Here is a 27,459-nt window from a genome sequence, read left to right as displayed (position 1 = left end):
CCCAGTGCTACGGCTAAGTTAGCCTCCACATTTCCACCTTGCTAGTTTCCACCCAGTGCTACGGCTAAGTTAGCCTCCACATTTCCACCTTGCTAGGTTCCACCCAGTGCTACGGCTAAGTTAGCCTCCACATTTCCACCTTGCTAGGTTCCACCCAGTGCTACGGCTAAGTTAGCCTCCACATTTCCACCTTGCTAGGTTCCACCCAGTGCTACGGCTAAGTTAGCCTCCACATTTCCACCTTGCTAGGTTCCACCCAGTGCTACGGCTAAGTTAGCCTCCACATTTCCACCTTGCTAGGTTCCACCCAGTGCTACGGCTAAGTTAGCCTCCACATTTCCACCTTGCATGGTTCCACCCAGTGCTACGGCTAAGTTAGCCTCCACATTTCCACCCTGCTAGGTTCCACCCAGTGCTACGGCTAAGTTAGCCTCCACATTTCCACCTCGCTAGGTTCCACCGAGTGCTACGGCTAAGTTAGCCTCCACATTTCCACCCTGCTAGGTTCCACCCAGTGCTACAGCTAAGTTAGCCTCCACATTTCCACCCTGTTAACTCCCACCTCGCCGGTTCCACCCTGTATATGCACCTAACAGGTTGGACATTTTGTCAGAAAAATATAGAAATGTAATTACTAATGTCAATATGTGTGACTATTTACACAGAACCAATGAAAGTTACATAATGGCTATCATCTATCCCTCGTTATGTGTCATTTTATTCTGTCACAAGGAGGAAGGTATCTTGCAATGATTTCCTGTTTCTCTTTGTTGAAGACGTCCACGGCTCCGTTCACAACCCGCTCCACCTCCACGCCCTCTCCCTGGGTTCCGTTCACAACCCGCTCTACCTCCACGCCCTCTCCCTGGGTTCCGTTCACAACCCGCTCTACCTCCACGCCCTCTCCCTGGGTTCCGTTCACAACCCGCTCTACCTCCACGCCCTCTCCCTGGGTTCCGTTCACAACCCGCTCTACCTCCACGCCCTCTCCCTGGGTTCCGTTCACAACCCGCTCTACCTCCACGCCGTCTCCCTGGGCTCCGTTCACAACCCGCTCCACCTCCACGCCCTCTCCCTGGGTTCTGTTCACAACCCGCTCCACCTCCACGCCCTCTCCCTGGGCTCCGTTCACAACCCGCTCCACCTCCACGCCCTCTCCCTGGGTTCCGTTCACAACCCGCTTCCACCTCCACGCCCTCTCCCTGGGCTCCGTTCACAACCCGCTCCACCTCCACGCCCTCTCCTGGGCCCGTTCACAACCCGCTCCACCTCCACGCCCTCTGGGTTCTGTTCACAACCCGCTCTACCTCCACGCCCTCTCCCTGGGTTCCGTTCACAACCCGCTCTACCTCCACGCCCTCTCCCTGGGCTCCGTTCACAACCCGCTCCACCTCCACGCCCTCTCCCTGGGTTCCGTTCACAACCCGCTCTACCTCCACGCCCTCTCCCTGGGCTCCGTTCACAACCCGCTCCACCTCCACGCCCTCTCCCTGGGTTCCGTTCACAACCCGCTCTACCTCCACGCCCTCTCCCTGGGTTCCGTTCACAACCCGCTCCACCTCCACGCCCTCTCCCTGGGTTCCGTCTCACAACCCGCTCTACCTCCACGCCGTCTCCCTGGGTTAAGGGTTGGAGGACTTGTCTCCGCAGGTCCTGGAGAAACGTGGTTTTGGATTCATTGAGGTCGGCTGCCAGAGACCTCATCCTCTCGGGGGAGTTGATGTTCTGAACATAGAGGATGAAGAGTTGTGATTTACTGGTGATCGTAATAAAGAAGTAAGGGGAGGTCGTGAGTCAAGAAACGTTCTACTTAGAAACCTAAAATATAAAACACACAATCATTCATTCGCTCTATTTTTTTTTAAACCTTTATTTAACCAGGCAAGTCAGTTAAGAACAAATTCTTATTTTCAATGACGGCCTAAGAACAGTGGGTTAACTGCCTGTTCAGGGGCAGAACGACAAATTTGTACCTTGACAGCTCGGGGGTTTGAACTTGCAACCTTCTGGTTACTAGTCCAACACTCTAACCACTAGGCTACCCTGCCGCCCCTCCACTCGAACCACTAGGCTACCCTGCCACCCCTCCACTCGAACCACTAGGCTACCCTGCCGCCTCTAACCACTAGGCTACCCTGCCGCCTCTAACCACTAGGCTACCCTGCCTCCTCTAACCACTAGGCTACCCTGCCGCCTCTAACCACTAGGCTACCCTGCGCCTCTAACCACTAGGCTACCCTGCCGCCTCTAACCACTAGGCTACCCTGCCGCGGCTCTAACCACTAGGCCACCCTGCCGCCTCTAACCACTAGGCCACCCTGCCGCCTCTAACCACTAGGCCACCCTGCCGCCTCTAACCACTAGGCCACCCTGCCGCCTCTAACCACTAGGCCACCCTGCCGCCTCTAACCACTAGGCCACCCTGCCGCCTCTAACCACTAGGCTACCCTGCCGCCTCTAACCACGAGGCTACCCTGCCGCCTCTAACCACGAGGCTACCCTGCCGTCTCTAACCACTAGGCTACCCTGCCTCCTCTAACCACTAGGCTACCCTAGCTTCACGCAGCTACCACCACTAGGCTACCCTGCCGCCTCTAACCACTAGGCTACCCTGCCGCCTCTAACCACGAGGCTACCCTGCCGCCTCTAACCACGAGGCTACCCTGCCGCCTCTAACCACGAGGCTCCCTGCCGCCTCTAACCACGAGGCTACCCTGCCGCCTTCTAACCACGAGGCTACCCTGCCGCCTCTCTAACCACGAGGCTACCCTGCCGCCTCTAACCACGAGGCTACCCTGCCGCCTCTAACCACTAGGCTACCCTGCCGCCTCTAACCACGAGGCTACCCTGCCGCCTCTAACCACGAGGCTACCCTGCCGCCTCTAACCACTAGGCTACCCTGCCTCCTCTAACCACTAGGCTACCCTAGCTTCACGCCGCTACCACCACTAGGCTACCCTGCCGCCTCTAACCACGAGGCTACCCTGCCGCCTCTAACCACGAGGCTACCCTGCCGCCTCTAACCACTAGGCTACCCTGCCTCCTCTAACCACTAGGCTACCCTAGCTTCAAGCCGCTACCACCACTAGGCTACCCTGCCGCCTCTAACCACGAGGCTACCCTGCCGCTTCTCTAACCACGAGGCTACCCTGCCGCTCTAACCACGAGGCTACCCTGCCGCCTCTAACCACGAGGCTACCCTGCCGCTCTAACCACGAGGCTACCCTGCCGCCTCTAACCACGAGGCTACCCTGCCGCCTCTAACCACGAGGCTACCCTGCCGCCTCTAACCACGAGGATACCCTGCCGCCTCTAACCACGAGGCTACCCTGCCGCCTCTAACCACGAGGCTACCCTAGCTTCACGCCGCTACCACCACTAGGCTACCCTGCCGCCTCTAACCACTAGGCTACCCTGCCTCCTCTAACCACTAGGCTACCCTAGCTTCACGCCGCTACCACCACTAGGCTACCCTGCCGCCTCTAACCACTAGGCTACCCTGCCGCCTCTAACCACGAGGCTACCCTGCCGCCTCTAACCACTAGGCTACCCTGCCGCCTCTAACCACTAGGCTACCCTGCCGCCTCTAACCACGAGGCTACCCTGCCGCCTCTAACCACGAGGCTACCCTGCCTCCTCTAACCACTAGGCTACCCTAGCTTCACGCCGCTACCACCACTAGGCTACCCTGCCGCCTCTAACCACTAGGCTACCCTGCCGCCTCTAACCACTAGGCTACCCTGCCGCCTCTAACCACTAGGCTACCCTGCCACCTCTAACCACGAGGCTACCCTGCCGCCTCTAACCACGAGGCTACCCTGCCGCCTCTAACCACGAGGCTACCCTGCCTCCTCTAACCACTAGGCTACCCTGCCACCACTAGGCTACCCTGCCGCCTCTAACCACTAGGCTACCCTGCCACCACTAGTCTACCCTGCCGCCTCTAACCACTAGGCTACCTGCCGCCTCTAACCACTAGGCTACCCTGCCGCCTCTAACCACTAGGCTACCCTGCCACCACTAGGCTACCCTGCCACCACTAGGCTACCCTGCCGCCTCTAACCACGAGGCTACCCTGCCGCCTCTAACCACTAGGCTACCCTGCCTCCTCTAACCACTAGGCTACCCTAGCTTCACGCCGCTACCACCACTAGGCTACCCTGCCGCCTCTAACCACTAGGCTACCCTGCCGCTCTAACCACGAGGCTACCCTGCCGCCTCTAACCACTAGGCTACCCTGCCGCCTCTAACCACTAGGCTACCCTGCCACCTCTAACCACTAGGCTACCCTGCCTTCTCTAACCACGAGGCTACCCTGCCGCCTCTAACCATGAGGCTACCCTGCCGCCTCTAACCACGAGGCTACCCTAGCTTCACGCCGCTACCACCACTAGGCTACCCTGCCACCTCTAACCACTAGGCTACCCTGCCGCCTCTAACCACTAGGCTACCCTGCCGCCTCTAACCACGAGGCTACCCTGCCGCCTCTAACCACGAGGCTACCCTGCCGCCTCTAACCACGAGGCTACCCTGCCGTCTTCAACCACGAGGCTACCCTGCCGCCTCTAACCACGAGGCTACCCTGCCACCACTAGGCTACCCTGCCGCCTCTAACCACTAGGCTACCCTGCCACCACTAGTCTACCCTGCCGCCTCTAACCACTAGGCTACCTGCCGCCTCTAACCACTAGGCTACCCTGCCGCCTCTAACCACTAGGCTACCCTGCCACCACTAGGCTACCCTGCCACCACTAGGCTACCCTGCCGCCTCTAACCACTAGGCTACCTGCCGCCTCTACACTCTAACCACTGGCTACTACATGCCTTGCCACTATTAACTCTCTTTTTTTTAAAGTTAGACTCCAGACGACGTTGAAACAAGATTTTGAGTTGAGCGCGAGGCAAGACATTACTGCCATGTTCTCACACAGTAAAAGAGTATCTGAGGGGAGCTTCACGCCGCTACCACGCGTCACGAGGGGAGCTTCACGCCGCTACCACGCGTTACGAGGGGAGCTTCACGCTGCTACCACGCGTTACGAGGGGAGCTTCACGCCGCTACCACGCGTTACGAGGGGAGCTTCACGCCGCTACCACGCGTTACGAGGGGAGCTTCACGCCGCTACCACGCGTTACGAGGGGAGCTTCACGCTGCTACCACGCGTCACGAGGGGAGCTTCACGCCGCTACCACGCGTTACGAGGGAGCTTCACGCCGCTACCACGCGTTACGAGGAGCTTCACGCTGCTACCACGCGTTACGAGGGGAGCTTCACGGCGCTACCACGCGTCACGAGGGAGCTTCATGCTGCTACCACGCGCTACGAGGGGAGCATCACGCTGCTACCACGCGTCACGAGGGGAGCTTCACGCCGCTACCACGCGTCACGAGGGGAGCTTCACGCTGCTACCACGTGGTTGGTACGGGTTCCCCCCCAAAAAAAAACAGAGAAGTTTAGTCGTCTCGTGCTTCATCACCTCTTTTAGTTGTTGTGGAAATGGACCGGACATTGTGTTTATTTCGTGCGGGCAACGTCATCTCACTGAGTCTACCTTTTAAAGGGGAGGGGAAACACCCCAAAATGTCCACGTGCTGTTCATCTGCACTTTGTGTGACGTTCGTTCGGCACGGAGGGTTTTAGGGACCGACTGCCGGGGGACGTATGGCTGACAACATTTTCCGCTTGCAAATTACGCCTGGCATTCCGTTCAGAGTCGCTCAGTACTCTCAGCCGGCAAACTCTATCAGTGTGTGTGTGTGTGTGTGTGTGTGTGTGTGTGTGTGTGTGTGTGTGTGTGTGTGTGTGTGTGTGTGTGAACTTTAAGGATCACAGTAAGGATGAACACTGACCTCTGGCCTTCTGCATGGCCTGTGAGACCAGGCGTCTGCAGGCCCGGTCAGCCTGGTGGACCACACTGGACACACAGCTCTGACGGTCAGCCTCCTACAGAATATAGAATACACCACAGCTCTGACGGTCAGCCTCCTACAGAATATAGAATACACCACAGCTCTGACGGTCAGCCTCCTACAGAATATAGAATACACCACAGCTCTGATGGTCAGCCTCCTACAGAATATAGAATACACCACAGCTCTGAGGGTCAGCCTCCTACAGAATATAGAATACACCACAGCTCTGATGGTCAGCCTCCTACAGAATACACCACAGCTCTGATGGTCAGCCTCCTACAGAATATAGAATGCACCACAGCTCTGAGGGTCAGCCTCTAACAGAATATAGAATACACCACAGCTCTGATGGTCAGCCTCCTACAGAATATAGAATGCACCACAGCTCTGAGGGTCAGCCTCCTACAGAATATAGAATACACCACAGCTCTGATGGTCAGCCTCCTACAGAATATAGAATACACCACAGCTCTGAGGGTCAGCCTCCTACAGAATATAGAATACACCACAGCTCTGAGGTTCAGCCTCCTACAGAATATAGAATACACCACAGCTCTGATGGTCAGCCTCCTACAGAATATAGAATACACCACAGCTCTGATGGTCAGCCTCCTACAGAATATAGAATACACCACAGCTCTGAGGGTCAGCCTCCTACAGAATATAGAATATACCACAGCTCTGATGGTCAGCCTCCTACAGAATATAGAATACACCACAGCTCTGATGGTCAGCCTCCTACAGAATACACCACAGCTCTGAGGGTCAGCCTCCTACAGAATATAGAATACACCACAGCTCTGAGGGTCAGCCTCCTACAGAATATAGAATACACCACAGCTCTGAGGGTCAGCCTCCTACAGAATACAAAATACACCACAGCTCTGAGGGTCAGCCTCCTACAGAATATAGAATACACCACAGCTCTGAGGGTCAGCCTCCTACAGAATACACCACAGCTCTGAGGGTCAGCCTCCTACAGAATATAGAATACACCACAGCTCTGATGGTCAGCCTGCTACAGAATATAGAATACACCACAGCTCTGAGGGTCAGCCTCCTACAGAATATAGAATACACCACAGCTCTGACGGTCAGCCTCCTACAGAATATAGAATACACCACAGCTCTGAGGGTCAGCCTCCTACAGAATACACCACAGCTCTGAGGGTCAGCCTCCTACAGAATATAGAATACACCACAGCTCTGAGGGTCAGCCTCCTACAGAATATAGAATACACCACAGCTCTGAGGGTCAGCCTCCTACAGAATATAGAATACACCACACAGCTCTGAGGGTCAGCCTCCTACAGAATATAGAATACACCACAGCTCTGATGGTCAGCCTCCTACAGAATACACCACAGCTCTGATGGTCAGCCTCCTACAGAATATAGAATACACCACAGCTCTGACGGTCAGCCTCCTACAGAATACACCACAGCTCTGAGGGTCAGCCTCCTACAGAATATAGAATACACCACAGCTCTGACGGTCAGCCTCCTACAGAATATAGAATACACCACAGCTCTGAGGGTCTGCCTCCTACAGAATATAGAATACACCACAGCTCTGATGGTCAGCCTCCTATAGAATATATAATACACCACAGCTCTGACGGTCAGCCTCCTACAGAATATAGAATACACCACAGCTCTGATGGTCAGCCTCCTACAGAATATAGAATACACCACAGCTCTGAGGGTCAGCCTCCTACAGAATATAGAATACACCACAGCTCTGATGGTCAGCCTCCTACAGAATACACCACAGCTCTGAGGGTCAGCCTCCTACAGAATATAGAATACACCACAGCTCTGATGGTCAGCCTCCTACAGAATATAGAATACACCACAGCTCTGATGGTCAGCCTCCTACAGAATACACCACAGCTCTGATGGTCAGCCTCCTACAGAATATAGAATACACCACAGCTCTGAGGGTCAGCCTCCTACAGAATATAGAATACACCACAGCTCTGATGGTCAGCCTCCTACAGAATATAGAATACACCACAGCTCTGAGGGTCAGCCTCCTACAGAATATAGAATACACCACAGCTCTGATGGTCAGCCTCCTACAGAATATAGAATACACCACAGCTCTGAGGGTCAGCCTCCTACAGAATACACCACAGCTCTGATGGTCAGCCTGCAACAGAATACACCACAGCTCTGAGGGTCAGCCTCCTACAGAATATAGAATACACCACAGCTCTGAGGGTCAGCCTCCTACAGAATATAGAATACACCACACCTCTGATGGTCAGCCTCCTACAGAATATAGAATACACCACAGCTCTGACGGTCAGCCTCCTACAGAATATAGAATACACCACAGCTCTGAGGGTCAGCCTCCTACAGAATATAGAATACACCACAGCTCTGATGGTCAGCCTCCTACAGAATATAGAATACACCACAGCTCTGAGGGTCTGCCTCCTACAGAATATAGAATACACCACAGCTCTGAGGGTCAGCCTCCTACAGAATATAGAATACACCACAGCTCTGAGGGTCAGCCTCCTACAGAATACACCACAGCTCTGATGGTCAGCCTGCTACAGAATATAGAATACACCACAGCTCTGACGGTCAGCCTCCTACAGAATACACCACAGAGCTCTGATGGTCAGCCTCCTACAGAATATAGAATACACCACAGCTCTGATGGTCAGCCTCCTACAGAATACACCACAGCTCTGATGGTCAGCCTGCAACAGAATACACCACAGCTCTGATGGTCAGCCTGCAACAGAATACACCACAGCTCTGATGGTCAGCCTCCTACAGAATACACCACAGCTCTGAGGGTCAGCCTCCTACAGAATATAGAATACACCACAGCTCTGATGGTCAGCCTCCTACAGAATACACCACAGCTCTGATGGTCAGCCTCCTACAGAATATAGAATACACCACAGCTCTGATGGTCAGCCTCCTACAGAATATAGAATACACCACAGCTCTGATGGTCAGCCTCCTACAGAATATAGAATACACCACAGCTCTGATGGTCAGCCTCCTACAGAATATAGAATACACCACAGCTCTGATGGTCAGCCTCCTACAGAATATAGAATACACCACAGCTCTGATGGTCAGCCTCCTACAGAATATAGAATACACCACAGCTCTGAGGGTCAGCCTCCTACAGAATGTAGAATACACCACAGCTCTGAGGGTCAGCCTCCTACAGAATATAGAATACACCACAGCTCTGACGGTCAGCCTCCTACAGAATATAGAATACACCACAGCTCTGATGGTCAGCCTCCTACAGAATATAGAATACACCACAGCTCTGATGGTCAGCCTCCTACAGAATATAGAATACACCACAGCTCTGAGGGTCAGCCTCCTACAGAATATAGAATACACCACAGCTCTGATGGTCAGCCTCCTACAGAATACACCACAGCTCTGATGGTCAGCCTCTTACAGAATATAGAATACACCACAGCTCTGAGGGTCAGCCTCCTACAGAATATAGAATACACCACAGCTCTGATGGTCAGCCTCCTACAGAATATAGAATACACCACAGCTCTGACGGTCAGCCTCCTACAGAATACACCACAGCTCTGATGGTCAGCCTCCTACTAGAATATAGAATACACCACAGCTCTGATGGTCAGCCTCCTACAGAATACACCACAGCTCTGAGGGTCAGCCTCCTACAGAATATAGAATACACCACAGCTCTGAGGGTCAGCCTCCTACAGAATATAGAATACACCACAGCTCTGATGGTCAGCCTCCTATAGAATATAGAATACACCACAGCTCTGATGGTCAGCCTCCTATAGAATATAGAATACACCACAGCTCTGAGGGTCAGCCTCCTACAGAATATAGAATACACCACAGCTCTGAGGGTCAGCCTCCTACAGAATATAGAATACACCACAGCTCTGAGGGTCAGCCTCCTATAGAATATAGAATACACCACAGCTCTGATGGTCAGCCTGCTACAGAATATAGAATACACCACAGCTCTGACGGTCAGCCTCCTACAGAATATAGAATACACCACAGCTCTGAGGGTCAGCCTCCTACAGAATACACCACAGCTCTGATGGTCAGCCTCCTACAGAATATAGAATACACCACAGCTCTGAGGGTCAGCCTCCTACAGAATATAGAATACACCACAGCTCTGATGGTCAGCCTGCTACAGAATATAGAATACACCACAGCTCTGATGGTCAGCCTCCTATAGAATATAGAATACACCACAGCTCTGAGGGTCAGCCTCCTACAGAATATAGAATACACCACAGCTCTGATGGTCAGCCTCCTATAGAATATAGAATACACCACAGCTCTGAGGGTCAGCCTCCTACAGAATATAGAATACACCACAGCTCTGAGGGTCAGCCTCCTACAGAATATAGAATACACCACAGCTCTGAGGGTCAGCCTCCTATAGAATATAGAATACACCACAGCTCTGATGGTCAGCCTGCTACAGAATATAGAATACACCACAGCTCTGAGGGTCAGCCTCGTACAGAATACACCACAGCTCTGAGGGTCAGCCTGCTACAGAATATAGAATACACCACAGCTCTGATGGTCAGCCTGCTACAGAATATAGAATACACCACAGCTCTGAGGGTCAGCCTCGTACAGAATATAGAATACACCACAGCTCTGAGGGTCTGCCTCCTACTAGAATACACCACAGCTCTGATGGTCAGCCTCCTACAGAATATAGAATACACCACAGCTCTGATGGTCAGCCTCCTATAGAATATAGAATACACCACAGCTCTGATGGTCAGCCTCCTATAGAATATAGAATACACCACAGCTCTGATGGTCAGCCTCCTATAGAATATAGAATACACCACAGCTCTGATGGTCAGCCTCCTATAGAATATAGAATACACCACAGCTCTGATGGTCAGCCTCCTACAGAATATAGAATACACCACAGCTCTGATGGTCAGCCTCCTACAGAATATAGAATACACCACAGCTCTGAGGGTCAGCCTGCTACAGAATATAGAATACACCACAGCTCTGATGGTCAGCCTGCTACAGAATATAGAATACACCACAGCTCTGATGGTTAGCCTGCTACAGAATATAGAATACACCACAGCTCTGATGGTTAGCCTGCTACAGAATATAGAATACACCACAGCTCTGAGGGTCAGCCTCCTACTAGAATACACCACAGCTCTGATGGTCAGCCTCCTACAGAATACACCACAGCTCTGAGGGTCAGCCTCCTATAGAATATAGAATACACCACAGCTCTGAGGGTCAGCGTGCTACAGAATATAGAATACACCACAGCTCTGATGGTTAGCCTGCTACAGAATATAGAATACACCACAGCTCTGAGGGTCAGCCTCCTACAGAATATAGAATACACCACAGCTCTGATGGTCAGCCTCCTACAGAATATAGAATACACCACAGCTCTGAGGGTCAGCCTCCTATAGAATATAGAATACACCACAGCTCTGAGGGTCAGCGTGCTACAGAATATAGAATACACCACAGCTCTGAGGGTCAGCCTGCTACAGAATATAGAATACACCACAGCGCTGATGGTCAGCCTGCTACAGAATATAGAATACACCACAGCTCTGATGGTCAGCCTCCTACAGAATACACCACAGCTCTGAGGGTCAGCCTCCTACAGAATATAGAATACACCACAGCTCTGATGGTCAGCCTCCTATAGAATATAGAATACACCACAGCTCTGAGGGTCAGCCTCCTACAGAATATAGAATACACCACAGCTCTGATGGTCAGCCTCCTACAGAATATAGAATACACCACAGCTCTGAGGGTCAGCCTCCTACAGAATATAGAATACACCACAGCTCTGAGGGTCAGCTTCCTACAGAATATAGAATACACCACAGCTCTGAGGGTCAGCCTCCTACAGAATATAGAATACACCACAGCTCTGAGGGTCAGCCTCCTACAGAATATAGAATACACCACAGCTCTGAGGGTCAGCCTCCTACAGAATATAGAATACACCACAGCTCTGATGGTCAGCCTCCTACAGAATATAGAATACACCACAGCTCTGATGGTCAGCCTCCTACAGAATATAGAATACACCACAGCTCTGAGGGTCAGCCTCCTACAGAATATAGAATACACCACAGCTCTGATGGTCAGCCTCCTACAGAATACACCACAGCTCTGAGGGTCAGCCTCCTACAGAATATAGAATACACCACAGCTCTGATGGTCAGCCTCCTACAGAATATAGAATACACCACAGCTCTGAGGGTCAGCCTCCTACAGAATATAGAATACACCACAGCTCTGATGGTCAGCCTCCTACTAGAATATAGAGTACACCACAGCTCTGATGGTCAGCCTCCTACAGAATATAGAATACACCACAGCTCTGATGGTCAGCCTCCTACAGAATATAGAATACACCACAGCTCTGATGGTCAGCCTCCTACAGAATACACCACAGCTCTGATGGTCAGCCTCCTACAGAATATAGAATACACCACAGCTCTGACGGTCAGCCTCCTACAGAATATAGAATACACCACAGCTCTGATGGTCAGCCTCCTACAGAATATAGAATACACCACAGCTCTGACGGTCAGCCTCCTACAGAATATAGAATACACCACAGCTCTGATGGTCAGCCTCCTACAGAATATAGAATACACCACAGCTCTGACGGTCAGCCTCCTACAGAATATAGAATACACCACAGCTCTGATGGTCAGCCTCCTACAGAATACACCACAGCTCTGATGGTCAGCCTCCTACAGAATATAGAATACACCACAGCTCTGATGGTCAGCCTCCTACAGAATACACCACAGCTCTGATGGTCAGCCTCCTACAGAATATAGAATACACCACAGCTCTGATGGTCAGCCTCCTACAGAATACACCACAGCTCTGACGGTCAGCCTCCTACAGAATATAGAATACACCACAGCTCTGAGGGTCAGCCTCCTACAGAATATAGAATACACCACAGCTCTGACGGTCAGCCTCCTACAGAATATAGAATACACCACAGCTCTGATGGTCAGCCTCCTACAGAATATAGAATACACCACAGCTCTGACGGTCAGCCTCCTACAGAATATAGAATACACCACAGCTCTGACGGTCAGCCTCCTACAGAATATAGAATACACCACAGCTCTGAGGGTCTGCCTCCTACAGAATATAGAATACACCACAGCTCTGACGGTCAGCCTCCTACAGAATATAGAATACACCACAGAGCTCTGAGGGTCAGCCTCCTACAGAATATAGAATACACCACAGCTCTGAGGGTCAGCCTCCTACAGAATATAGAATACACCACAGCTCTGATGGTCAGCCTCCTACAGAATATAGAATACACCACAGCTCTGATGGTCAGCCTCCTACTAGAATATAGAATACACCACAGCTCTGATGGTCAGCCTCCTACAGAATATAGAATACACCACAGCTCTGACGGTCAGCCTCCTACAGAATATAGAATACACCACAGAGCTCTGAGGGTCAGCCTCCTATAGAATACACCACAGCTCTGATGGTCAGCCTCCTACAGAATATAGAATACACCACAGCTCTGACGGTCAGCCTCCTACAGAATATAGAATACACCACAGCTCTGACGGTCAGCCTCCTACAGAATATAGAATACACCACAGAGCTCTGATGGTCAGCCTCTAACAGAATATAGAATACACCACAGCTCTGAGGGTCAGCCTCCTACAGAATATAGAATACACCACAGCTCTGATGGTCAGCCTCCTACAGAATATAGAATACACCACAGCTCTGATGGTCAGCCTCCTACAGAATACACCACAGCTCTGAGGGTCAGCCTCCTACAGAATATAGAATACACCACAGCTCTGATGGTCAGCCTGCTACAGAATATAGAATACACCACAGCGCTGATGGTCAGCCTGCTACAGAATATAGAATACACCACAGCTCTGAGGGTCAGCCTCCTACAGAATATAGAATACACCACAGCTCTGATGGTCAGCCTCCTATAGAATATAGAATACACCACAGCTCTGAGGGTCAGCCTCCTACAGAATATAGAATACACCACAGCTCTGAGGGTCAGCTTCCTACAGAATATAGAATACACCACAGCTCTGAGGGTCAGCCTCCTACAGAATATAGAATACACCACAGCTCTGAGGGTCAGCCTCCTACAGAATATAGAATACACCACAGCTCTGAGGGTCAGCCTCCTACAGAATATAGAATACACCACAGCTCTGATGGTCAGCCTCCTACAGAATATAGAATACACCACAGCGCTGATGGTCAGCCTGCTACAGAATATAGAATACACCACAGCTCTGATGGTCAGCCTCCTACAGAATACACCACAGCTCTGAGGGTCAGCCTCCTACAGAATATAGAATACACCACAGCTCTGATGGTCAGCCTCCTATAGAATATAGAATACACCACAGCTCTGAGGGTCAGCCTCCTACAGAATATAGAATACACCACAGCTCTGAGGGTCAGCTTCCTACAGAATATAGAATACACCACAGCTCTGAGGGTCAGCCTCCTACAGAATATAGAATACACCACAGCTCTGAGGGTCAGCCTCCTACAGAATATAGAATACACCACAGCTCTGAGGGTCAGCCTCCTACAGAATATAGAATACACCACAGCTCTGATGGTCAGCCTCCTACAGAATATAGAATACACCACAGCTCTGATGGTCAGCCTCCTACAGAATATAGAATACACCACAGCTCTGAGGGTCAGCCTCCTACAGAATATAGAATACACCACAGCTCTGATGGTCAGCCTCCTACAGAATACACCACAGCTCTGAGGGTCAGCCTCCTACAGAATATAGAATACACCACAGCTCTGATGGTCAGCCTCCTACAGAATATAGAATACACCACAGCTCTGAGGGTCAGCCTCCTACAGAATATAGAATACACCACAGCTCTGATGGTCAGCCTCCTACTAGAATATAGAGTACACCACAGCTCTGATGGTCAGCCTCCTACAGAATATAGAATACACCACAGCTCTGATGGTCAGCCTCCTACAGAATATAGAATACACCACAGCTCTGATGGTCAGCCTCCTACAGAATACACCACAGCTCTGATGGTCAGCCTCCTACAGAATATAGAATACACCACAGCTCTGACGGTCAGCCTCCTACAGAATATAGAATACACCACAGCTCTGATGGTCAGCCTCCTACAGAATATAGAATACACCACAGCTCTGACGGTCAGCCTCCTACAGAATATAGAATACACCACAGCTCTGATGGTCAGCCTCCTACAGAATATAGAATACACCACAGCTCTGACGGTCAGCCTCCTACAGAATATAGAATACACCACAGCTCTGATGGTCAGCCTCCTACAGAATACACCACAGCTCTGATGGTCAGCCTCCTACAGAATATAGAATACACCACAGCTCTGATGGTCAGCCTCCTACAGAATACACCACAGCTCTGATGGTCAGCCTCCTACAGAATATAGAATACACCACAGCTCTGATGGTCAGCCTCCTACAGAATACACCACAGCTCTGACGGTCAGCCTCCTACAGAATATAGAATACACCACAGCTCTGAGGGTCAGCCTCCTACAGAATATAGAATACACCACAGCTCTGACGGTCAGCCTCCTACAGAATATAGAATACACCACAGCTCTGATGGTCAGCCTCCTACAGAATATAGAATACACCACAGCTCTGACGGTCAGCCTCCTACAGAATATAGAATACACCACAGCTCTGACGGTCAGCCTCCTACAGAATATAGAATACACCACAGCTCTGAGGGTCTGCCTCCTACAGAATATAGAATACACCACAGCTCTGAGGGTCAGCCTCCTACAGAATATAGAATACACCACAGAGCTCTGAGGGTCAGCCTCCTACAGAATATAGAATACACCACAGCTCTGAGGGTCAGCCTCCTACAGAATATAGAATACACCACAGCTCTGAGGGTCAGCCTCCTACAGAATATAGAATACACCACAGCTCTGATGGTCAGCCTCCTACAGAATATAGAATACACCACAGCTCTGATGGTCAGCCTCCTACAGAATATAGAATACACCACAGCTCTGACGGTCAGCCTCCTACAGAATATAGAATACACCACAGCTCTGAGGGTCAGCCTCCTACAGAATACACCACAGCTGAGGGTCAGCCTCCTACTAGAATATAGAGTACACCACAGCTCTGATGGTCAGCCTCCTACTAGAATATAGAGTACACCACAGCTCTGACGGTCAGCCTCCTACAGAATATAGAATACACCACAGAGCTCTGATGGTCAGCCTCCTACAGAATATAGAATACACCACAGCTCTGACGGTCAGCCTCCTACAGAATATAGAATACACCACAGCTCTGACGGTCAGCCTCCTACAGAATATAGAATACACCACAGCTCTGAGGGTCAGCCTCCTACAGAATACACCACAGCTCTGAGGGTCAGCCTCCTACAGAATATAGAATACACCACAGCTCTGACGGTCAGCCTCCTACAGAATATAGAATACACCACAGCTCTGAGGGTCAGCCTCCTACAGAATATAGAATACACCACAGCTCTGATGGTCAGCCTCCTACAGAATATAGAATACACCACAGCTCTGAGGGTCAGCCTCCTACAGAATACACCACAGCTCTGAGGGTCAGCCTCCTACAGAATATAGAATACACCACAGCTCTGAGGGTCAGCCTCCTACAGAATATAGAATACACCACAGCTCTGATGGTCAGCCTCCTACAGAATACACCACAGCTCTGATGGTCAGCCTCCTACAGAATATAGAATACACCACAGAGCTCTGAGGGTCAGCCTCCTACAGAATATAGAATACACCACAGCTCTGAGGGTCAGCCTCCTACAGAATATAGAATACACCACAGCTCTGATGGTCAGCCTCCTACAGAATACACCACAGCTCTGAGGGTCAGCCTCCTACAGAATATAGAATACACCACAGCTCTGACGGTCAGCCTCCTACAGAATATAGAATACACCACAGCTCTGATGGTCAGCCTCCTACAGAATACACCACAGCTCTGACGGTCAGCCTCCTACAAGAATATAGAATACACCACAGCTCTGACGGTCAGCCTCCTACAGAATATAGAATACACCACAGCTCTGACGGTCAGCCTCCTACAGAATATAGAATACACCACAGCTCTGACGGTCAGCCTCCTACAGAATATAGAATACACCACAGAGCTCTGACGGTCAGCCTCCTACAGAATATAGAATACACCACAGCTCTGATGGTCAGCCTCCTACAGAATACACCACAGCTCTGACGGTCAGCCTCCTACAAGAATATAGAATACACCACAGAGCTCTGACGGTCAGCCTCCTACAGAATATAGAATACACCACAGCTCTGACGGTCAGCCTCCTACAGAATATAGAATACACCACAGCTCTGATGGTCAGCCTCCTACAGAATACACCACAGCTCTGATGGTCAGCCTCCTACTAGAATATAGAGTACACCACAGCTCTGACGGTCAGCCTCCTACAGAATATAGAATACACCACAGAGCTCTGATGGTCAGCCTCCTACAGAATATAGAATACACCACAGCTCTGAGGGTCAGCCTCCTACAGAATATAGAATACACCACAGCTCTGTTGGTCAGCCTCCTACAGAATACACCACAGCTCTGATGGTCAGCCTCCTACAGAATATAGAATACACCACAGCTCTGACGGTCAGCCTCCTACAGAATATAGAATACACCACAGCTCTGATGGTCAGCCTCCTACAGAATATAGAATACACCACAGCTCTGATGGTCAGCCTCCTACAGAATACACCACAGCTCTGATGGTCAGCCTCCTACAGAATATAGAATACACCACAGCTCTGACGGTCAGCCTCCTACAGAATATAGAATACACCACAGCTCTGATGGTCAGCCTCCTACAGAATATAGAATACACCACAGCTCTGACGGTCAGCCTCCTACAGAATATAGAATATACCACAGCTCTGATGGTCAGCCTCCTACAGAATATAGAATACACCACAGCTCTGAGGGTCAGCTCCTACAGAATATAGAATACACCACAGCTCTGACGGTCAGCCTCCTACAGAATATAGAATACACCACAGCTCTGATGGTCAGCCTCCTACAGAATATAGAATACACCACAGCTCTGATGGTCAGCCTCCTACAGAATATAGAATACACCACAGCTCTGATGGTCAGCCTCCTACAGAATATAGAATACACCACAGCTCTGATGGTCAGCCTCCTACAGAATACACCACAGAGCTCTGATGGTCAGCCTCCTACAGAATACAGCAGAGGTCACGTTAACATGGTCAAAAGGCTCATCACCATACTGTAAGCTGCTCTGCCTCCTACTAGAATATAGGAGGGTTTCACAGAGATTTCCTATGGAAGTGGCAATGGGTTCCATGAACTAACAGAACATACCTTCTGCTCAGCGTTGTCCTGGACTGGACTTAGTGGATTCCATGAACTAACAGAACGTACCTTCTGCTCAGCGTTGTCCTGGACTGGACTCAGTGGGTTCCATGAACTAACAGAACATACCTTCTGCTCAGTGTTGGACTGGACTTAGTGGGTTCCATGAACTAACAGAACGTACCTTCTGCTCAGCATTGTCCTGGACTGGACTCAGTGGGTTCCATGAACTAACAGAACGTACCTTCTGCTCAGCGTTGTCCTGGACTGGACTCAGTGGGTTCCATGAACTAACAGAACATACCTTCTGCTCAGCGTTGTCCTGGACTGGACTCAGTGGGTTCCATGAACTAACAGAACATACCTTCTGCTCAGCGTTGTCCTGGACTGGACTCAGTGGGTTCCATGAACTAACAGAACATACCTTCTGCTCAGCGTTGTCCTGGACTGGACTCAGTGGGTTCCATGAACTAACAGAACATACCTTCTGCTCAGCGTTGTCCTGGACTGGACTCAGTGGGTTCCATGAACTAACAGAACATACCTTCTGCTCAGCGTTGTCCTGGACTGGACTCAGTGGGTTCTCCAACGCAGTAGAGATCACCTTCACCAACCTTTGGCTGAAGGAGACAGTGAAAGGTTAATATAGATAAATAGTAACATTTGATTACGTTAACATCACATTGCTTGGATCGGATGGGGCCACAGTGTCTCCCGACCCCTCCTGTCTCAGCCTCCAGTATTTATGCTGCAGTAGTTTATGTGTCGGGGGGCTAGGGTCAGTTTGTTATATCTGGAGTACTTCTCCTGTCCTATCCGGTGTCCTGTGTGAATTTAAGTGTGGCTCTCTAATTCTCTCTTTCTTTCTCTCTCTCGGAGGACCTGAGCCTTAGGACCATGCCCCAGGACTACCTGGCATGATGACTCCTTGCTGTCCCCAGTCCACCTGGCTGTGCTGCTGCACCAGTTTCAACTGTTCTGCCTGTGATTATTATTATTTGACCATGCTGGTCATTTATGAACATTTGAACATCTTGGCCATGTTCTGTTATAATCTCCACCCGGCACAGCCAGAAGAGGACTGGCCACCCCACATAGCCTGGTTCCTCTCTAGGTTTCTTCCTAGGTTTTGGCCTTTCTAGTGAGTTTTTCCCAGCCACTGTGCTTCTACACCTGCATTGCTTGCTGTTTGGGGTTTTAGGCTGGGTTTCTGTACAGCACTTTGAGATATCAGCTGATGTACAAAGGGCTTTCTAAATACATTTAATTTGATTGCTTGTGTAAGGGGACACTTCCCTAGACTCACTCACATGTATTCCATGGTGAAGTGGTGTTCGCTGTCCAGAGTGACACTGTTCTGCTCCCATGGGTTTCTCTGAGGGTTTGGAGGCTCCATGCGCTTGGCCATCTCGACTATAACGTCGCTGGGTAACGGCTGGGGCCTCAGCTGGTTTCTACTGACACACGACTCCACGGGACAGTGGACGTACACCTGACAGAATCCCACAGAGTCTGTTTCAAAGAGAAAAATGTCACCGTAGGCAAACGATATCTATGATTTACGAACTGGTTAAAATGACCACATAACGTTAACTGGTACGGGGCGTTTCCACGGAAACGGAATTACACCGAGACTCTGATTTAAGACGAAAACTTATGAGAAACAAAAAACAACAACATTGATTTCAAAGTTTAACAAATCATACATACAATTCTATGCACAATGACTACTTGTTTGAACAATTTACATAGTAAATAAATAAATTAAAAATGTTTTAAAAAATTACTGGAAAAACTGTGCAGATGCAAAAGTTTGGTAACAGAATTATGGTCGAATCTCCCTCAGTTTTATTCTGTTAACAAACTTTATCTGCACAGTGGTTCCAGTAAATGTGTTCTTGTTTTCTGTGGACATATTTAAAAGTCGTCCTTGGGCTAAGAGGTGTTTGTTTAGCTTTGAAATCATTGGTTTTGTTCGGTACATTTGTTTGGTAATTTGTAACTTTTTGGGCGGACCAGACCAAATGCACATAGAAATGTGACTTGTAGATCTGTCATTTTCATTGAAAGCAAGTCTTAGAAAGCGGTAGATCTGTTCTAGGTGTGCAATTTCTATGCTTCCCAAACTTATTTTTGCATATTGTACTTTCAGTTTTGTACACCGGGCTTCAAACAGCTTTAAAAAAAATATTATCAAGACATTCAACAGGGTTCCAGACGGTGCAGTAACTCTACAACGGGGTTTCAGACGGTGCAGTAACTCTACAACGGGGTTTCAGACGGTGCAGTAACTCTCTACAACGGGGTTCCAGACGGTGCAGTAACTCTCTACAACGGGGTTCCAGACGGTGCAGTAACTCTACAACGGGGTTTCAGACGGTGCAGTAACTCTCTACAACGGGGTTTCAGACGGTGCAGTAACTCTCTACAACGGGGTTTCAGACGGTGCAGTAACTCTCTACAACGGGGTTTCAGACGGTGCAGTAACTCTCTACAACGGGGTTCCAGACGGTTAACTCTCTAGAACGGGGTTTCAGACGGTGCAGTAACTCTCTACAACGGGGTTTCAGACGGTGCAGTAACTCTCTACAACGGGGTTCCAGACGGTGCAGTAACTCTCTACAACGGGGTTCCAGACGGTGCAGTAACTCTCTACAACGGGGTTTCAGACGGTGCAGTAACTCTCTACAACGGGGTTTCAGACGGTGCAGTAACTCTCTACAACGGGGTTTCAGACGGTGCAGTAACTCTACAACGGGGTTTCAGACGGTGCAGTAACTCTACAACGGGGTTTCAGACGGTGCAGTAACTCTCTACAACGGGGTTTCAGACGGTGCAGTAACTCTCTACAACGGGGTTCCAGACGGTGCAGTAACTCTCTACAACGGGGTTTCAGACGGTGCAGTAACTCTCTACAACGGGGTTCCAGACGGTGCAGTAACTCTCTACAACGGGGTTTCAGACGGTGCAGTAACTCTCGGGGTTTCAGACGGTGCAGTAACTCTCTACAACGGGGTTCCAGACGGTGCAGTAACTCTCTACGACGGGGTTCAGACGGTGCAGTAACTCTCTACGACGGGGTTTCAGACGGTGCAGTAACTCTCTACAACGGGGTTTCAGACGGTGCAGTAACTCTCTACAACGGGGTTTCAGACGGTGCAGTAACTCTCTACGACGGGGTTCCAGACGGTGCAGTAACTCTCTACGACGGGGTTTCAGACGGTGCAGTAACTCTCTACAACGGGGTTCCAGACGGTGCAGTAACTCTCTACGACGGGGTTTCAGACGGTGCAGTAACTCTACAACGGGGTTCCAGACGGTGCAGTAACTCTCTACAACGGGGTTTCAGACGGTGCAGTAACTCTCTACAACGGGGTTTCAGACGGTGCAGTAACTCTCTACAACGGGGTTCCAGACGGTGCAGTAACTCTCTACAACGGGGTTTCAGACGGTGCAGTAACTCTCTACAACGGGGTTTCAGACGGTGCAGTAACTCTCTACAACGGGGTTTCAGACGGTGCAGTAACTCTCTACAACGGGGTTCCAGACGGTGCAGTAACTCTCTACAACGGGGTTCCAGACGGTGCAGTAACTCTCTACAACGGGGTTCCAGACGGTGCAGTAACTCTCTACAACGGGGTTCCAGACGGTGCAGTAACTCTCTACAACGGGGTTCCAGACGGTGCAGTAACTCTCTACCACGGGGTTCCAGACGGTGCAGTAACTCTCTACAACGGGGTTCCAGACGGTGCAGTAACTCTCTACAACGGGGTTCCAGACGGTGCAGTAACTCTCTACGGGGTTCCAGACGGGGTTCCAGACGGTGCAGTAACTCTCTACAACGGGGTTTCAGACGGTGCAGTAACTCTCTACAACGGGGTTTCAGACGGTGCAGTAACTCTCTACAACGGGGTTTCAGACGGTGCAGTAACTCTACAACGGGGTTTCAGACGGTGCAGTAACTCTCTACAACGGGGTTTCAGACGGTGCAGTAACTCTCTACAACGGGGTTTCAGACGGTGCAGTAACTCTCTACAGGGGTTTCAGACGGTGCAGTAACTCTCTACAACGGGGTTTCAGACGGTGCAGTAACTCTCTACAACGGGGTTTCAGACGGTGCAGTAACTCTCGGGGTTTCAACGGGGTTTCAGACGGTGCAGTAACTCTACAACGGGGTTTCAGACGGTGCAGTAACTCTCTACAACGGGGTTTCAGACGGTGCAGTAACTCTCTACAACGGGGTTTCAGACGGTGCAGTAACTCTCTACAACGGGGTTTCAGACGGTGCAGTAACTCTCTACAACGGGGTTTCAGACGGTGCAGTAACTCTCTACAACGGGGTTTCAGACGGTGCAGTAACTCTCTACAACGGGGTTTCAGACGGTGCAGTAACTCTCTACAACGGGGTTCCAGACGGTGCAGTAACTCTCTACGACGGGGTTTCAGACGGTGCAGTAACTCTCTACAACGGGGTTCCAGACGGTGCAGTAACTCTCTACAACGGGGTTTCAGACGGTGCAGTAACTCTCTACAACGGGGTTTCAGACGGTGCAGTAACTCTCTACGACGGGGTTTCAGACGGTGCAGTAACTCTCTACGACGGGGTTTCAGACGGTGCAGTAACTCTCTACGACGGGGTTTCAGACGGTGCAGTAACTCTCTACAACGGGGTTTCAGACGGTGCAGTAACTCTCTACAACGGGGTTTCAGACGGTGCAGTAACTCTCTACAACGGGGTTTCAGACGGTGCAGTAACTCTCTACAACGGGGTTTCAGACGGTGCAGTAACTCTCTACAACGGGGTTCCAGACGGTGCAGTAACTCTCTACAACGGGGTTTCAGACGGTGCAGTAACTCTCTACAACGGGGTTCCAGACGGTGCAGTAACTCTCTACAACGGGGTTTCAGACGGTGCAGTAACTCTCTACAGACGGGGTTCCAGGGGTTTCGGTGCAGTAACTCTCTACAACGGGGTTTCAGACGGTGCAGTAACTCTCTACAACGGGGTTTCAGACGGTTAACTCTACAGGGGTTTCAGACGGTGCAGTAACTCTCTACAACGGGGTTTCAGACGGTGCAGTAACTCTCTACAACGGGGTTTCAGACGGTGCAGTAACTCTCTAAACGGGGTTTCAGACGGTGCAGTAACAACGGGGTTTCAGACGGTGCAGTAACTCTCTACAACGGGGTTTCAGACGGTGCAGTAACAATGGGGTTTCAGACGGTGCAGTAACTCTCTACAACGGGGTTTCAGACGGTGCAGTAACTCTCTACAACGGGGTTCCAGACGGTGCAGTAACTCTCTACAACGGGGTTTCAGACGGTGCAGTAACTCTCTTTCAGACGGGGTTTCAGACGGGGTTCCAGCAGTAACTCTCTACAACGGGGTTCCAGACGGTGCAGTAACTCTCTACAACGGGGTTTCAGACGGTGCAGTAACTCTCTACAACGGGGTTCCAGACGGTGCAGTAACTCTCTACAACGGGGTTTCAGACGGTGCAGTAACTCTCTACAACGGGGTTTCAGACGGTGCAGTAACTCTACAACGGGGTTTCAGACGGTGCAGTAACTCTCTACAACGGGGTTTCAGACGGTGCAGTAACTCTCGGGGTTCCAGACGGTGCAGTAACTCTCTACAACGGGGTTTCAGACGGTGCAGTAACTCTCTACAACGGGGTTTCAGACGGTGCAGTAACTCTCTACAACAGGGTTTCAGACGGTGCAGTAACTCTCTACAACGGGTTTCAGACGGTGCAGTAACTCTCTACAACGGGGTTTCAGACGGTGCAGTAACTCTCTACAACGGGGTTTCAGACGGTGCAGTAACTCTCTACAACGGGGTTTCAGACGGTGCAGTAACTCTCTACAACGGGGTTCCAGACGGTGCAGTAACTCTCTACGACGGGGTTTCAGACGGTGCAGTAACTCTCTACAACGGGGTTTCAGACGGTGCAGTAACTCTCTACGACGGGGTTCCAGACGGTGCAGTAACAACGGGGTTTCAGACGGTGCAGTAACTCTCTACGACGGGGTTCCAGACGGTGCAGTAACTCTCTACGACGGGGTTCCAGACGGTGCAGTAACTCTCTACGACGGGGTTTCAGACGGTGCAGTAACTCTCTACGACGGGGTTTCAGACGGTGCAGTAACTCTCTACAACGGGGTTCCAGACGGTGCAGTAACTCTCTACAACGGGGTTTCAGACGGTGCAGTAACTCTCTACAACGGGGTTTCAGACGGTGCAGTAACTCTCTACGACGGGGTTTCAGACGGTGCAGTAACTCTCTACAACGGGGTTTCAGACGGTGCAGTAACTCTCTACAACGGGGTTCCAGACGGTGCAGTAACTCTCTACAACGGGGTTTCAGACGGTGCAGTAACTCTCTACGACGGGGTTTCAGACGGTGCAGTAACTCTCTACAACGGGGTTTCAGACGGTGCAGTAACTCTCTACAACGGGGTTTCAGACGGTGCAGTAACTCTCTACAACGGGGTTTCAGACGGTGCAGTAACTCTCTACAACGGGGTTTCAGACGGTGCAGTAACTCTCGGGGTTTCAGACGGGGTTCTCAGGGGTTTCAGACGGTGCAGTAACTCTCTACAACGGGGTTTCAGACGGTGCAGTAACTCTCTACAACGGGGTTTCAGACGGTGCAGTAACTCTACAACGGGGTTTCAGACGGTGCAGTAACTCTCTACAACGGGGTTTCAGACGGTGCAGTAACTCTCTACAACGGGGTTTCAGACGGTGCAGTAACTCTCTACAACGGGGTTCCAGACGGGGTAACTCTCTACAACGGGGTTTCAGACGGTGCAGTAACTCTCTACAACGGGGTTTCAGACGGTGCAGTAACTCTCTACAACGGGGTTCCAGACGGTGCAGTAACTCTCTACAACGGGGTTCCAGACGGTGCAGTAACTCTCTACAACGGGGTTCCAGACGGTGCAGTAACTCTACAACGGGGTTTCAGACGGTGCAGTAACTCTCTACAACGGGGTTTCAGACGGTGCAGTAACTCTCTACAACGGGGTTCCAGACGGTGCAGTAACTCTCTACAACGGGGTTTCAGACGGTGCAGTAACTCTCTACAACGGGGTTTCAGACGGTGCAGTAACTCTACAACGGGGTTTCAGACGGTGCAGTAACTCTACAACGGGGTTTCAGACGGTGCAGTAACTCTCTACAACGGGGTTTCAGACGGTGCAGTAACTCTCTACAACGGGGTTTCAGACGGTGCAGTAACTCTCTACAACGGGGTTTCAGACGGTGCAGTAACTCTCTACGACGGGGTTTCAGACGGTGCAGTAACTCTCTACAACGGGGTTTCAGACGGTGCAGTAACTCTCTACAACGGGGTTTCAGACGGTGCAGTAACTCTACAACGGGGTTCCAGACGGTGCAGTAACTCTACAACGGGGTTTCAGATGGTGCAGTAACTCTCTACAACAGGGGTTTTCAGATTCAACATACGCTTTCTGGCCAGTTGGTACACCTCGTATCTCATGCTTGGATAGTAGAAGTTGTCGTCCAGCAGAATGACGAGTGGCGGCGGTGGTCGATCTGAAGGTGTCCCGCAGACCTGAGGAGAGCCCGTCGGCGTCCCGCAGACCTGAGCGGCGTGAAGGAGACGACTCCGGGCATCACTGTTGATCTGGTAGATGATTGGTGGTAGCTGCTCTGTGGGACTCTGTAGGAGCTGTTCAACACACCGCAGCACCGTTTGTCTGTGACATTTCCATTGAGTCTGCTGAAAGACATGGGGGTTGTGGCACAGTGACATGAGGAATACATTCACGACAAACCCTGTTCTTTCATTTCCATTTAGTCTGCTGAAAGACATGGGGGTTGTGGCACAGTGACATGAGGAAGACATTCACGACAAACCCTGTTCTTTCATTTCCATTGAGTCTGCTGAAAGACATGGGGGTTGTGGCACAGTGACATGAGGAATACATTCACGACAAACCCTGTTCTTTCATTTCCATTTAGTCTGCTGAAAGACATGGGGGTTGTGGCACAGTGACATGAGGAATACATTCACGTTCTTTCACAAAAAGACCCTGTTCTTTCATTTCCATTTAGTCTGCTGAAAGACATGGGGGTTGTGGCACAGTGACATGAGGAATACATTCACGACAAACCCTGTTCTTTCATTTCCATTCAGTCTGCTGAAAGACATGGGGGTTGTGGCACAGTGACATGAGGAATACATTCACGACAAACCCTGTTTCCATTGAGTCTTCATTTCAGTGACATGAGTCTGCTGAAAGAAGTCTGCTGAAAGACATGGGGGTTGTGGCACAGTGACATGAGGAATAAATTCACGACAAACCCTGTTGCCTATTTCAAATAGTATATCGTATTGTAACGACCCTGGGTTTATAAACGCTGGAACTCCTGCTAGAAGCTCGAGGGCTCGAGACCTGCTCCTTGCCGTTTCATTCCAGTATCAATCAAACCTATGACGCATTTATATGGAAATTAACTCCCTTTTGATTCCTCTGGTAAAATGTTGTCTAATTGCAGTTGCTTTACAGGCAGTGTAATTCAATAATGCAGATTTGATTGAATTTCGGCACAAAAAAATCCCAGGTGGGTAGTTGAGCATTGACAGTTTTCAGTAGTCTACATTGATATAAACAGGACTTGTAATGTACCGTCTGCGATCGCGGAATATCCTCCTCGACTTCCTTCACATTGAAAGCGTCACCGGGAATCAGGTCGTCGTAAGAAATGACAGCGGACCGCCATCCTCGTTGGACAGAGTGAGAGTTGACCGCCTGTGCAAGCGTCGACTTTCCTGCTGCAGGTAAACCGCAGAGAACACACAAGCATATCCGGGTGCACATCGCAAATTAACACTATCTTCCTTTAGATCCATCGACTGAACGATTTGTCACCTTTGCAACGTTATTAAACTATTATTTATTGAGTAATGTCCTCTTCCTGACCCATAACAAGTCCACGTGATAATCCAGTACTTCGATGGTGGTTTTGTTTTGGTAAGTATACTAGTTTATGGCCCAGTGCTGCCACCTACGGTGCTGGAGGTTCTACCAAACCAATGGCATGTTCAGAGTAATACAAAAGACA

The 27,459-nt window shown here is 50.4% G+C and overlaps 1 pseudogene; it reads right to left on the bottom strand.

The window, feature by feature from the left end:
- Window positions 1-42: 42 nt before the first annotated feature.
- On the bottom strand, window positions 43-27,459 carry LOC135511810 (L-seryl-tRNA(Sec) kinase-like; annotated as a pseudogene).

The sequence above is a fragment of the Oncorhynchus masou genome, chromosome 24 (genome assembly GCF_036934945.1).
Source record: "Oncorhynchus masou masou isolate Uvic2021 chromosome 24, UVic_Omas_1.1, whole genome shotgun sequence".
In the NCBI taxonomy this organism is placed as follows: domain Eukaryota; kingdom Metazoa; phylum Chordata; class Actinopteri; order Salmoniformes; family Salmonidae; genus Oncorhynchus; species Oncorhynchus masou.
This window is presented reverse-complemented; position numbering and strand designations above follow the sequence as displayed.